Here is a 9,782-nt window from a genome sequence, read left to right on the forward strand (position 1 = left end):
AAAAGAAAAGGAGCTGGAGTTTGAATGAGGTCTCAGTCTGGCCACCTTTTCACACCAAGATACCTACTCCCAGCTACCTCCGCACTTCCATATCCACCTCATTTTCTCCTGGGGGCAGGGTGGTTCTGAGGTTGAGACACTTAAGCCCTGGTCCTCTTAGAGACTGGCAGGCCTAAAGACTGAGCCCTCTCAAAGTGTGGGGAGGCTCCTAGAGGACTTCTGGGCCTCACTCTGGAGGGAAGGGAAGGAGAAAGGGGGAAGTGGGTGGCCAGATGACTGTGTGGACCTGGGCAGTGGCAGACAAGACTGAAGAGCCAGATTGATGCAGGGTTAGCAGTGTGGGGGCATTCCAGATGCCCAGGTTGGCTCTCGCTGTAGTTTGCCAGTAAACCCAAGGCTAGAGTCTGACTCTCTGCTCCCTTATCCCTCAGGGAAGCTCAGAGATAGCTCCTCTGTGGGGACCCAAAACCCAGAGTTCATTTCAGAAAGGGAAATCTCCTGTCTTCCCTGATTCAGCAAGACTGTGTCTTCGTGATCGCCTGAGTCAGCACAGCAAGGTCTCTTTGGTCTGCTGACCCCAAGCCGTGCACACCAACTCCACAAAAAGGAATTCTGTCAATCTCCAAATAAGAAAACCAAGCCAGTTCAAACACATTGAGAGAAACTAGATTTGATTACTGCCCAGCAAGGGGAAGGGCAGGAATGGGTTCCCTAACTCTTGCCATTTCATCCTGGAGAAACTGCTATTGGAGGGAGAAAATCTGCACTGTGCCTGAAACAATTCAGACTGATTGTCCAACTCGCAGAGCAGCAGTTAGTTACCTGGAGCTTTGTCAGCAGCGACGTGACACAGTGGTGTAGGAGACCAGGAACTTCCCGGGGAAACACCCCAGATTAGGTTTCCAACAGCTCCTTCCCTCAAGGGAAGATTCAGCTTCATTTTAAATTCTTAAGTGTCAGGGAAATGAACTCCAAGCCTGTGCAGCCACTCCAGGCAGCCCCATCCACTGGTGCCCAGAGTCCTTGAGTAGAGGACTCATTGGCCCTTGCAGCGGCCTTGTGGTGTGGAGTGACGGTGTTATCACCTCCATTTTAGAGTGCAGCAAATGGAGGTTTCCAAAGGAATGATGTTCACCTAAGCCCAGTTCAGGGCCACTTCCCTTAGCTACCGGCCTCAATGTAGGGCACTGGGAGAGGGCTGAACCCAGAGGCTCCCAGTTCTGAGATGGGGCAGGAGCTGTCCACCCAGTGGTGCTGAAACACAGACCGCCTCTGCTGGGTTCACCCACAGAGTGAGCTGGTTCAGCCACACCCTGGCCCGCCTTCCAGCCTCTGAGACCCGCTCCTCCCTGGGGAATTGAGGTGGGGGATTCTTCATGTAAGGAAGGTAATGCACCCCATTATCATCCTGCCACCAAATCTCAATAGCTACCTAACAGGTCTCACTGCTTCCAGTTTTGCCCCCTCAATTCATTCCCCACTCAGTACCTAGGGAAGTTTTTTTTAAGAGGCAGATCTCATCATATTTAAAACCTTCCAATGGTCTCCCATATAATTTAGAGTAAAACTTAAATTTTCTTGCTCAGCCAAGAGACCTCTCCTTTCTTTCAATATTCTAGCCCCTGCCTACTTCTCCCACCTTAAACACTGAAGAGGATAGTGGAGATAGGTGAGAATTGGCTTATTGCTCATTTATTTTGAAGACAAAACTGCTATGATTTGCTGAGGGACTGGAGGTGGGATGTGAAAGAAATGGTGGAATCAAGGATGATCACAGGGATTTTATCTGATCTCCTGAAAGGATAAGGCTTCTATTTCCTGAACTGAGATGACAGAAGGAGGAGCAGAACCTGGGGGATGAGGATATCAGCTTGAGCTCAAACCAGTAAATCCTAAAGGAAATCAGCCCTCAATATTCATTGGAAGGACTGATGCTGAAACTCCAATACTCTGGCCACCTGATACAAAGAGCCACTCATTGGGTAAGATCCTAATGCTAGGAAAGATTGAAGGCAAGAGGGGAAGGGGGTGGCAGAGGATGAGATGGTTAGATAACATCACTGACTTGATGGACGTGAATTTGAGCAAACTCCGGGAGATACTGGAGGACAGAGGAGCCTGGCGTGCTGCAGTCCATAGGGTCGCAAAAAGCTGGACACGACTGAGTGACTGAACAACAACATTATCAGCTTGGGAATTCCCCGGTTGTCCAGTGGTTAGGATTCCATGCTTTCACTGCCAAGGGCCTGGGTTCAGTCCCTGGTCAGTGAACTAAGATTCCACAACCCACAAGCGGTGCCACTGGAAAAAAAAAAGATAGCTTGACTCTGGACATGCTAAGTCTGAGAGGCCTATCAGATAGTTGGGTGGGGGAAAGGTCCCATAGGAACTGGACTTATAGGCATGGCATTCAGGGGAGAGGTCCAGGCTGGAATTTTAAATCTGGAAGTTGTTACCTTATAGGTCTTATTTAAAACTACAAGGCAAGATGAGAATACTAGGGAGTGAGTGTAGAAAGAAAAAATTTTTTTCTAGGAGCTGAACACTGGGATACTTTTTTGAGACAAGGAAGATGAGAATCAGTAAAAGAAACCAAAAGGGAGAGTCATTGAGTAGGAGGAGAACAAGAAAGTGGTGTCCTTGAGGTCTGGGGAATAATACCTTAAGAAGGAAAGAGAGATTGAAAGTGTCTATATACTGACAGGCCAAGTACAATGACTGAGAACTGACCCTTGGATATATCCCCAAAGAGATCCGTTTTGAGAAATGGGGGTCTAAGTTGGTGAGCAGAGGGAAGACCAGGAGAGTAAGAGGAAATGGTAGCTGGCACTGACATGGCCAGACAGGCTAAGGAGGAGGGAAATGGAGCTGGTAGGGAGGCCAAAGGGAAGGAACCCCAAGAAGTGGTAAAACCCTGGGCTAAATATTTTCAGCCAGGTAAGTGTCCCATTGGCAGACCATGCCCTCACCTTCTATATGCCTCTAAAATTGGCTCAGAACCTGTCTAAACCTTAGTAAGACATTCAGGGCACACATGTTTGGGGGAGTTTTCATTTACCTCTTCTTTTTTATTTGAAGTCAAGATCCTAGCTGATGAAATGGTTTGACATCCAACCTTCTGGGATCAGAGCTTCACAGCCCTTTAACCTTATAAAGACCAGATTGGGGTGGGCACTGGGAGCATCAGGGCATGTTCTTTCTTCTCTCCAACCTGTGAATCTGAGTCTGAGTGGCCCTGGACCACATACCCTTTGGCAGGCCCCATGCCCAGTCCTGAGGCTCTCTGAGCCACCTTTCTTGTTCAGCCTCCCTTCGGGAGGTAGTAGACATCTCTTTTTGTCTTATTTTTCAAGTTGGGAAAGAAATAATGCCCGCAGATGTGGTCAGGCTTTGTTTGGTCTCTTATTTAGGCAGATGGTAGCAGGTTTTTCTCTCTGGAACCCTGGGCTCAGTGAGAGTCCCCAGAACTTAGGATTTCAGTGATCCCTGAGCAGCCTTGATGAGCAGTCCTGAGAAGCAGAGGGGGCCTGTCTCACTCAGAGCTCATTTTTGTAATTATGGCTGTGACTGTCTACTGAGGGCACATGATGTCTTAAGTCTCAAGTACCAAAGATGGAGACAAGGACCAACCTCATGCTTTTGGTACCCAGGTGCAGAAGTGGAGCAGATGAATTCAAGTGTGTTCCCTTGGGTGCTCCTCGGCCTCCATAGCCTCTCTTTAGTGGCTCTGTGTCCCTTCCTGAAGTCATAGGAGAACTGCAGACCCAGACCAAGTGCAGGTCCCAGGCCCCATGGTGTGTGTGTGTGTGTGTGTGTGTTTCTTGGGCTGCCAACATTGCAACTGAGAGAATGGACCTCTGGGTACCCCCTGCCCATTCAGCCCCTTTATGAACCACACCTCCTGGCATGATGCCCCCAAGACTGCCCCCTTGTCCCATAAAACACCCAAATGCAGGCTAAACCTAGTAATACAATACAAGTGTGGTATGGGCACCGATGGTATGCCTTTGCGTGTGACCTTGGGCAAGTTACTGCCTGTCTTCAGGTCTCAATTTTTTCTATTTTTTTTTTTTAATTTAGCTGCACTGAGTCTTAGTTATTGCATGTGGGATCTAGTTCCCTGATCAGGGATCAAACCCTGTCCCCCAGTCTAGGGAGCACAAAGTCTTAGCCACTGGACCACCAGGGAAGTCCTGGGTCTCAGTTTTCTCATCTGTCAAATGAGGGCAGACGAACTAATTAGAACCCATAATTTTTCCCATCTCACAGACTCAAGGGTACCCCAGCTTGCCACCTGCTGCACATGTAAGGCTGCTGTACCTCCAGGTCAGTCCCCACTTTAGCCCTGGACTGCAGACTTCCTTTTCCTTCTCCAGCCTGTGTCTGAAGGCACAGCCTTTCCTATCTGTCCTGCTCACCCCTTCCTCTCTGACCCTGGAAATCTCTAGAGAGGAGGTAATCATCTAACTAAATGATGATGAGAGAAAATGGCATTCCAAGCCTGGGCACAGGGGTAGAGTCACGGAAGCACGGCTGATTTAGAGAAGGCCAGTGGTCCAGAGTAGCTAGGATGAAGGGTCAGTGGGAAGTAATGAAGATGGATCCAGCAGGACTTTACAACCCATGCTCATACATTTGGAACTCATGTTAAAAACAGCAGAGAGAAACTGTCTTTAGGATTTAGACATGGTCAGAAATTTTAGTTTAAAAATATTGCTTGGGGTGGTGTGAAGAACTTGAAGGTTTGTGGCAAAGCCTGGGTTGTCTCCATTTCCCCCTGCACGCCCAAAAGGAAGACTGCATTTTCAGCCTGTCTTGGGGTTAGGTATGAGCATGTGATTGAATTTTGGCCAATTGGGTGTAAGCAGAAGTAGCCTGTGCACGTTCCAGGGAGTGTTCCTGGTGGAAGGGAAAGTGCCTATTAACCTCTACAGCTTCCTTCTGGCTGGAATGTGCCTCAGTGGATGGGTCTCTGGACCTGCTCGGGTTAGGCTGATGGAAGCATGTTTAGGGGCAAGGCCAGGGCAAGATGGTGGCTCTCATCTTTGGTCCACAGCTATAATGTGCTTTTCCAGTGTGTTCTCCCATAGCTGCCTGAGCCTTCCACCCACCCACCCTAAAAGACTGCGGTGCCATCTCCACAGCTTCCTTTTCCCCCATGTTCCCGACTGTTAGCCCTGTCCTGGAGGAGGTCTTTCTCAGGGCCATCACCACATTTGGACAGCTGAGACCACTTAATTCACTTAGTGAAACAGTAACAGCTAATTTTCACTGAACACTTACTATAGGCAGGCACTGGGCTCGGGGCTTTGCACAGATGATCACATTTATTATTTCTTGACCTTCATGGCATCTTGCTTCTGAAATCACACCAGGGTAAAGACAACAGGAAGGTTCTGATGGAGTCGGGAGTCATTACTGAACAGAACTGATGAGGCTGTTCAGGCTACAACCCCCTAACCCACTTGAATCCGCCTTCCTCTTCTAGATGAGGAATCAAGCTCAGAGATGTGAACCCAGTGGCTCAAGATCACACCTCTGCAAAGCAGTAGACAGGAAACCTCAGATATTTATTGTGCTCAAGAGAAGCAGGTGACCCTGTGAACTTCATCTCCAGTGGGGGGATTCCAAGGGTGGCTCTAAGTCTGTGTTTACATCTCAGCTCTGCCATTTACTGCCTGAATCTCTCTGTGCCTCTGTTTCCGCATCTGGAAAAAGCTGGGTAGTCATAGTGCAATCCTCATAGGATTACTCTGAAGAGATGATGCAGGGCTTCCTTGATGGTCCAGTGGTTAAGAATCTGCCTGCCAGTGCAGAGGACACAGGTTCAATCCCTGGTCTGGGAAGATCCCACATACCATGGGGCAACTGAGCCCGTGAGCCACCACTTACTGAAGCACGCACACCCAGAGCCCATGCTCCACAAGGAGAGAAGCCACCACAATGAGAAGCCCACGCACCGCAAGGAAGTCCCAGAACAGCCAAAAATAAATAAGTAAATCTTTCAGAAGAGAGATAATGCAAATTATCTTAGCATTGTAGCTCTTATCATTTCTATGATTATTATTATTACTAGTATTGTCATGGATCTAAGCCCCTCCCCTGACCTTGCCAGGTAGAGTCAGGAAATTTTCTGCCCCATCACCTGTGCCGGAGGCCAAAGGACAGAGGAGGGGCCGCGTGACTGCCTGGGCTGGCGGGCAATTTACTGGAGGAGTTCATTTGGTGACTCTGACTCGGAGTGAATTAAAGATGGCCGCTAGGGGTCATTGCCATGGTGACAATTAGGCCTGGAAGGAGCCTCATTAAGGTGCAGTTTTAACAAGGCCTGTTGTTTTTAACACAAGATCTCGTGAAAAAGGAGTCTTCAGGCTGCTTCCCCTTCTGCCTTTCTGTGTTTTGGATCCATTTCCAGAGAATCTCTGAGGACCAACAAGACAGAATTCTTGGGTTCAGTCCCTCGAGAAAATCAACAGGTTTCTTCCCCCTGGTTCTGCTCTGCATCTGAAAGGAGGTCTGGGTGGCTGAGGTTTAAGGATGGAGGGGAGGGTAGAGACCATGAGGCCTGAGCAGGAGGTGAAGAAGGAGGATTTTATTTAAAATGGAGCTGGAAGCCTTTCCAGGAACTTAGAAAAGTGAGGGAGGTTGGTGTGGATGGAAACAATGGTGGAGGGGCTCCAAGCCTGTTTCTCCAGAGTTGAGAAGGGGAGGGAAGGAAGAAAGAAGGAAGGAAGGAAGGAAGACTTCACTTTAAAAAAATTATATTATTGTTATTTAAAATTTTTTTCTTTATTTTTGTGGCTACGCTGGGTCTCAGTTGCAGCACGTGAAGTCTTTTAGTTTCAGCATGAGGAGTCTTCAGTTGGGGCATGTGAAAACAAACCCTTAGTTGTGGCATGTGGGGTCTTCCATCTTCCTTGCAGCACGTGGGATCTAGTTCCCTGACTAGGCATGGACCCTGAGCCCCCTTCTTTGTGGGCTTGGAGCCTTAGCCACTGGACCACCAGCAAAGTCCCAGACAGGCCTCACTTAATTCTGAGCACTTTAAAAATGTATGTATTTTTTCTTATTTCCGTAGTAACATATATGCTTGGGGCTTCCCAGGTGGTACTAGTGGTAAAGAACTCGCCTGCCAATTCAGGAGACATAAGAGACGTGGGTTCAATCCATGGATGGAGAACATCCCGTGGAGGAGGGCATGGTGACCCATTCTAGTATTCTTGCTTAGAAAATCCCCATGGACAGAGGAGCCAGGCAGGCTACAGTCCACATAGAGTCAGACATGACTGAAGCGATTTAGCAGCATATATGCTTATTGAGAAACATTGGAACTTTCAGAAAAGCACAAAAAAGAAAATATCCTCTGCAGTCCTGCCCCCAGACTTAATAACTGTTAATGCTTTTGGTAAGATGAGCTGAGCAGAGGCAACAGGGAGCTGAACTGAGGGAAGCAGGAGGGGGAGGTATATTTTTATATTTATCCCCTTTTCTACTGTTGGAATTTTTATCAGGAGAATGTCAAATAAAACTAAGCTAAAATAGCACACAGTGCAACACTTTGCTGTACATACATTGAGATACAGTGTACATTTTTCTCTACAAAAATAGGGGTCATATTGTACCTACGATTTTGAAATCTAAATTTATCACTTCAGATAACAAGGTATCTTGGATGTTTATCTAGGATGTTATGTTTTCTTCCTGATTTTTTTTTTAAGTACATTGTGAAATATACCATCTGTACAAAGGGTAGACAGAAAAGGTGAGTTTCCTACCTGGTTCCCCAACCCTTGGTTCCCCACTCCAGTGGCGGCTACTGACACCAGTTTCCTTTGTATCTGTTCAGAGACATTCTAGGGCTTCCCTGCTGGCTCAGATGGTAAAGAACCCACCTGTAATGCAGGAGACCTGGGTTCAATCCCTGGATGAGGAAGATCCCCTGGAGAAGGAAAAGACAACCTACTCCAGTGTTCTTGCCTGGAGAATTCCATGGACAGAACAGCCTGGCAGGCTACAATCCATGGGGTCACAAAGAGTCGGACACCATTGAGCGACTAACAGCTTCGTGCAGGGCATCAATGCGGTCAAGGGGAGGCCATCGAGGACTGGGAGGCTGAGGAGCCGAGGTTGGTCCCAGTGCTGCAGCTAACTGCATACCCTGGAAGTATGGAATGGAGGCAGGTCCCACATGGCTCCCATTAAGCATCCCTTCCCCCTACTTATCAAACCTATTAACATGCACTCACATTGAATATAATTTATTTTATGAGTAAATTGTCTGGTTGGCACTAGTTCCATTCTACAGACACCTAAACATTTGTTCATTTGGATGTTGTGCTCCTAAGTCACCTCAGTCATGTCCGACTCTGTGTGACCCCATAGATGGCAGCCCACCAGGCTGCCCCGTCCCTGGGATTCTCCAGGCAAGAACACTGGAGTGGGTTGCCATTTCCTTCTCCAGTGCATGAAAGTGAAAAGTGAAAGTGAAGTTGCTCAGTTGTTCTCCGATTCTTCGCGACCCCATGGACTGCAGCCCACCAGGCTCCTCCGTCCATGAGATTTTCCAGGCAAGAGTACTGGAGTAGGGTGCCACTGCCTTCTCATTGAGGTTGTGGTGCTAAGGCTTCTCATTGCAGTGGCTTCTCTTATTGCCGGGCATGGACTCTAGGCAACTACTGAAGCCCAGGAGCTTCAGTAGGAGCTTCAGTATGTGCAGTTCCTGGGCTCTAGAGCATTGGCTCAATAGTTGTGGTGCACAGGCTTAGTTGCTCCAAGGCATGTGGGATCTTCCCAGACCAGGGATTAAACCTGGGTCTCCTTCACTGGCAAGTGGATTCTTCACCGCTGAGCCACCAGGGAAGCCCCATGATCTGTTTTTAATTATAAAGACTTTACAATCTTCAATTTAATAATTTTTATTTTTCAGAAAAGTGATTCATTCACATGGCTCAAAATTCAATACTAATACACACAGAGAAGATTTCCATCCCACCCCTGTGCCCAGCCCCTAGTCTTACTCCCAGAAGAAACTAATGTCTATCATTGCTGTGTATCTTTTGGATAAACTCTGTGAATACTCAGGACTGTATGTGTGCATATTCTTAATATTTGCAGCTGCTTCTTTTCTTAAAAAAAAAAAAATACAAATAACAGCAGGATACTTTTCTAAGTGTACCTCCAACCGGACCTTTTTGTGACTTCCTAGAGTCCTACCTGATAAAGCCCAAACTCTTTAGGCTGGGATTAAAAGCACTGTGGTGTTGCAGAAGACTCTTGAGTTCCTTGGACTGCAAGGAGATCCAACCAGTCCATCCTAAAGAAAATCAGTCCTAAATATTCATTGGAAAGACTGATACTGACGCTGAAACTCCAATACTTTGGCCACCTGATGCGAAGAACTGCCTCATTTGAAAAAATCCTGATGCTGGGAAAGATTGACGGCGGAGGAGAAGGGGACAACAGAGGATGAGATGGTTGGATGGCACCACTGACTCGATGGACATGAGTTTGGGTAGACTCTGGGAGTTGGTGATGGACAGGGAGGCCTGGCGTGCTGCAGTCCATGGGGTTTCCAAAGACTCGGACACGACTGAGCGACTGAACTGAATTGAACTGAAATGAAAAGTATTCAGCGACCAATCCTCTGCTGACCTCTCCCCTATGCCCTCGATCACCTCCAGGCCGGTGCACACCTCTGCCTCCACTCGGAGCACCCTTCCCCTGCCCCTGGCTCTTCCTGCTGTTCCCCAGGGTTCAGTTTCCCCGGTTACACTGGCAAGCTC

The 9,782-nt window shown here is 47.9% G+C and overlaps 1 long non-coding RNA gene across 1 annotated transcript; it reads left to right on the forward strand.

Moving 5' to 3' along the window:
- Window positions 1–6,279: 6,279 nt before the first annotated feature.
- Window positions 6,280–9,111, forward strand: LOC129634410 (uncharacterized). Its single transcript, XR_008705614.1, has 3 exons — window positions 6,280–6,514; window positions 6,924–7,052; window positions 8,927–9,111. It is a non-coding gene; the product is annotated as an uncharacterized LOC129634410 (long non-coding RNA).
- The last annotated feature ends 671 nt before the right edge of the window (window positions 9,112–9,782 follow it).

The sequence above is a fragment of the Bubalus kerabau genome, chromosome 19 (genome assembly GCF_029407905.1).
Source record: "Bubalus kerabau isolate K-KA32 ecotype Philippines breed swamp buffalo chromosome 19, PCC_UOA_SB_1v2, whole genome shotgun sequence".
In the NCBI taxonomy this organism is placed as follows: domain Eukaryota; kingdom Metazoa; phylum Chordata; class Mammalia; order Artiodactyla; family Bovidae; genus Bubalus; species Bubalus kerabau.